The sequence below is a fragment of the Perognathus longimembris genome, chromosome 16 (genome assembly GCF_023159225.1).
Source record: "Perognathus longimembris pacificus isolate PPM17 chromosome 16, ASM2315922v1, whole genome shotgun sequence".
In the NCBI taxonomy this organism is placed as follows: Eukaryota; Metazoa; Chordata; class Mammalia; order Rodentia; family Heteromyidae; genus Perognathus; species Perognathus longimembris.
The window spans coordinates 1,685,879-1,691,408 of record NC_063176.1 but is presented as its reverse complement, the minus strand read 5'-3'; positions in this window follow the sequence as shown (position 1 = coordinate 1,691,408).

The following is a 5,530-nucleotide window of genomic DNA, read 5'->3' as shown; positions in this document are numbered from 1 at the left end:
CACACAGAAGCCACGTGGCCGCTTAACCTTCTGGGTCAAAGAACAGACCGGATTCCCCCAGGCCGCCTTCACCAAGACCAGTTGGCCAGGCTGTGGCTGTCCGTCATGGCTTCTCTTGTGCGGAGAGAGAAAGAACTGTGTTTATAACAGCAACAATAGACTAGAAAACACTCTGGACATCTAGTCGAATAAAGTGACACATCTTGCTGCACGTATCACCACTTCGCAGAATTAGTGATGCTGGTCAGGTAACTATGTTCAATTGAAGTGGATATCATACGAGTATTACCAAATGCAGACACTCAGGCTAAGAACAAAACTAGTGTACGTGTGGCCTAGACCATCCATTAAGTACTAGAAAGCAAAAAGAAAACGAATAATTCTTTTCCTTCCCCTGCTTTCTCAAATTAATAATTAGATCCAATATCTGTTAAAAAGTCATTATATGCTTATGTATTCCAGTGTGAATTAAAGATTTCAAATGAAAGCAATGTTCCTTTCTGATTTGGAGGGATTTATTTTCTTGATGAGGAGAGGAAAGGATATCTTATTAAGATGATTGAATACCTCAAAGCCAGTTTCATTACAAAAGCACATAGAAATTTCTAGTTGGGGGGGGAGGGTGAACTGAGGGATTTCTACGGCACAAGGCATTTGACAATCCACTCGTTTCCCGCCAGGCTGGATTTCTTCTCCTTTGAAGTCAATTGCGGCCCAATGTAAATGAGACACAGCGTTGGGGATAAGCATCTAGACCGAGCTGAAGAGCAGGTGCCGTCCCGTCTCAGGTAGCAGGAAGACAGAAAAAGTGAAAACTCTTCCACGATATATACCAACCGAAGCTCAGTAACAGAAGCGGAGGGAAGCCCCACGTGAAGTGGAACCTGAGCAGCGGTTTCTCCCATGGTGCTTTCCTTTCTCTGGGTTGGAATCACCAAGTATCCACAGAGTGGAGATGGGATTCCTTTCCAGTCTCTAAGCCAGCACTGGGGAGAGGAACTGTATTTCTCCCACGCGTGTGGAGAGCACCAGCTCTTGTCTGTGTTGATTCACGGACGCTGAACTCTCTGGCTCTCCTAAAAAAAATCAACTAAAAACAATATTCAAATGAATCAAGCACATTTCTTTATCTTGTCAGGGTATCTGAAAACAAAACAAATTCCGAGTATTCCTCCACCCATCTGTGCATGCAATTATAACCTGTTGCTCCAGGCTCGTAAGCATGATCGCAGTGCCTGGGCTGACACGGAGCATTGGAGAATGGAAATATATTTGCAGGGGAAAAGTGAGTGGGAGAGCTCAACTAGCTCCAAGAGATGCCAATCACACTTGTAGAGGCTGGAAATGGAAACGCAATGTCTAAGACTGATGACTTGTGATGGAAGGGCTAGCAACAAAGAAACAAACAGAGATTCTCACAATTACCGTGCCATATACTAATTATTATCAATGTTACTGAATAATGGTAATGAAAATAAAGACCAGTGCTTATTTGTAGAAGGTTTTTCTTTCTGTTTCTGAAGTGGCAATCTCCAGTTTCCATGATACTGATTTAAATGTTTTCCGTTTTTATGTAAGTTGGTAAACTGATTTGTACGCATGTTCCTTTACTTGTAATTCAAGTTACATCGATAATAGACACTGTTTCAGATGCACCCCAGTTGTCTTGGAATTCAGGAACAGAGACAGGGTTGTAACACCTTGGTATTTCCAGTTCACCTTTGGCACAAACCTCAACCAGGAGGCCATGTTCAGTTCAGCTTGTCTCCAAACATGAAACAAAAATGTCTCGGCCTCTCCAGAGGAGTGTTCTAATCCTAGGGGAAAGGCAAGTGTAGGTCCTCATTGCCACGCAGAAGACTGACTTCTGACGGAATCCCTCCGAAGTACAAGTGGCGATGCCTTCGGCCTCCCTCGCTCTGCATTCTGCCTCACACCTGGGACCCTCGCAGGCAGTGTGTTGGGGATTTGGCAGGCAGGCTGGCTAACTACGTCACCTGGCCTGAGCTATTTGGCTACTGTTTACCTGGATAATTGCTAAAAGGCATGCACCGTTGTGCTTGGTACCTGTGCAGGCCAAGGATTAAGGCAGGAAATGAAGGTTCTTGCAATGTTTCTGATGAACGTGATAGGAATAGAATTCTTTATATAGGTGACTGTTTTTGTTGTTAAAAATCATACTATTGGATTCCTGTATCACTTTTTCACTGCATCTGGATTTTTTTTAAAAAATATAATCGATACTGGAAATGGAAAATAATCTGACCAGCATTCACGGAGGATCTTCTACTATGTATCAGAGGAGGCTCGGTAGAGAGGCCACCTAGAATTAATTTACAAGGGATGAAGTGGTTTGTGGCTGAGACGGACACTTAGCCCTGGGTTGAGATGTGGGTGAGGAGTAGATAAAGTTTTCTATCTTCAAAGGCACTTATAATCTAACAGTTACTCATTGGTTCACTTGTTTATTCATTCATGTCCAAATACTTAGTGATTATTTGCTATGAAGCAAACTGAATATTCAGTAGTAAGATGAATATGAAATAGTCATAACATGAAGTCGAATAGGAAGAAGAATGCTGTGGAAAAAGAATAGAAGACATACACTCCTTATCCAGGAATACTATACAATCTAGTTAAACATGAAGCAACTCGAGAAAAAGGCTGTAAGTTTTAGGGAATACAGACCTGAGGGGAATTTTATATGGAGCGGATTAAGAGTTGGTTATTGCTCTTACTTATAGTAGTATTGCCTTTCTAATAAGAAAAAGTATAAAGTTCACACTTGTCATATGGACTAAAGTATCAGGGTGATGAACATCACAGAATTACAAAAATAAGTGCCCACAGGTGCAGTGGCAAATTGTGTGTATTGCAATGTTTTGCTAATCCTCTTGATTCTTCCCTTCCTCATGAACTTTATGAACTCGTTGCTCTTTCTCTACTTCCCTTGGCCTTTAGTTTCCTTCTTAATATACGCAGAAAACATTCATTGCTAACACAGGTTACAAATGCCAACTGCTAGTCCTAAACCAACAAAGGATTATATAAAGAAGGCCCAAATCCTTGTGTTGTGAACAACCACAGCTATGTTCCTCGGTAGTTTTTCTTATTGTGTTACATAGTAAGTCAATGTTTCCCTGATGTACTGTATGGCTCTTTGGCCAAACAGAATTTGGAAATGTGAGCCATAAAAAAAAGAAAAAACCTCTTCTAAACCTTTACCCCACAGTCTTGGCATCTATAGATGTGAACAACTAAATTATGTCCTTAAAATTCAATTGCTGGATCCATCGATATGTACAAACTTGTAGCAACTTGAGTGTACAGTGCTGTTTAGTTCTACAAAGTCATGGCAACAAGAGCCTGTAAATAGCATTGTCAACTCATGTTTTATTGAACATTCAAGTTTTTTTATTGAACATTAAAGTTCTACTGAACACATATATACAACTTCTTTGCCATATTTATTTATATCTGTTCTGTATTAATGAATGGGTCTCTAACTTATTTTGGCTTGATTTCTCAAGTAGTCAAGCATGTATATGTGATTTATTTCTGCAATTAAGTATATGATTGTTTTCTGGGAAGAAGTATAGTACTGGCTTATAGTATACATGGGAATTCCTTGCAGACTCAGTATGACTGAATGATTTATATGAATCAAATTGTATACAAGCACCCCATCTCCTGAAAATGCTTATTTGTAGAACAGATCTTTTTCAGTTCTATTATGCTTATATTTTCCATAGGTATCGGTGTATATGAATTGAGAATTGTCCCTTGCAAAGATCAGTTTCGTCACAGATATATCCCTTAAATTGAAATTAAATAAGAAAGTGTGTGTATCCCTCCACCCAGGGAGGAGTGAGCGGTAGACTCTTCACCTCTTCTTCTTGTTTGTAGTGACCGCACGTGGACATCTGCACATCTGATAATGCCGTCGCATCTTCCAAACATTTGCCTTTATAGAGGGCTTTCACCTGCGCTGGGGCCCCGGGGTGCGGTGTGGCTTTGGCTCCAGGTGCTCGCAAAGCTCAGTCGTCTTCCGTGGTGACCAGGGAAGCAGTGACATCAGTTGCCTCAGCAGTGTAGGCTGAAGAAGTTTCTGGAAGCGGCCCTGGTTGCGTAGGCTACGGGGACAGAGCCTTTAGGGATCCCTTGTCCTCTCCACAGCAGGACCCGTAGCGGAAGGGATTTCTTGGGGTGTCTGGCCCGACAGGGCTCCCGGGGTCTGGGTTACAGGTGGCAGGTGCTCGCGGGCCTGGGTGATTGCATCCCTGCTGTGGCGCCTGGAGCTTGAAGTTCCGGTTCCTTTGGCAAGGTTAGGAGCAGATTCCGTCCTTTCATCAAGCTGGGGCCTGTGGCCCAGAGGCCTGCCTCCTTCAGCAGTTTGGGCCTGGGGTCTAGGGTGTGTCTGTGGTTTTGACTCGGGTGGGCACTGCACAGCTCTGGACATAGCCCCGGGTGGTGGGAGGCGTCCTGGAAGCTCGGGCCTCGGGGCAAGGAGCATTGCGCAATCTAGAACGTCCGCGGTGCAGCTTCGGCTCTGGGGAATGCGGTGGAAAGCGCAGGTGAGCTTCGCCCTGGCTGGTAAGCAGGCGGGATCTCGGCTGCGTGAAGCCGAAGGCACAGTCGGGGCAGCCCAGCCAGGAGCTCACCCCAGGGAGGGGCGGTGGTGGCGGGCGGGGCCTCCATGACGCAGGGTACACAGGTCTAATCCGGCCCGGTAGGCAGGTGATGGGACTATTTGACCTGGAGGGTGGAGAGGCGTAGCCCACCGAAGGCTCTGATTTCCCAGGGCTTGAGGCACTGTGTGTGTGTTCAGTTTCTAAAGGAGAGGACACAGTTGTTTTAATGTGCAAGAGGCCCGAAGTCTCCAACAGGCAAGGCACTGGTAGTGACCATGACTGGTGAAATCTGTGTCTCTGTGGATAGGATGCTATTTCAGCTCCGTCCATAGGACCCGTGCACCGGCAGCTGGGTTTGGGGAACAGATTGCCCTGTCAGCCTGGCTTTACTGTGCACTGTATGTACATGTTGAAACGTAATGGCGGTTTGGGGTTTTACAGAGGTGAGGAAGACTATGAGCTTCTAGAAGGTTCATCTTGTTGCTATTAACAATTTCCATTTTCCTATGCTCTCACCAATCTGAAGCTCAGAGAGACTATAGCTCAGTTAAGGCTAAGTCGTGTATTTTAGGTGCCATGAATGGATATCTGTAGTTGGCTGTGTCTATCATTTCTACACTTACCAATGCCCATAAGCGTTACAATTCACAAAGTATGTTCGTTACTGTTACAATTGACAGGTGATAGGACCTTAAGAGAAAAATGTAAGATGTCTGTAGGGTTTTCTTCAGTCAGACCTTCTGCCAAGACACACGAGGAGCTGGGCAACGTGTAGAATCCAGGTTCGGGGTTTCTAAGTGGTGGGTCACTGCTGACTTAGGAAACCCAGAGCACCCACCACCCTGCCGGGAGGGAGGGCGGTCAGGGAGTGAGGAGGGCAGCCTGGCTACCAAGCCTTT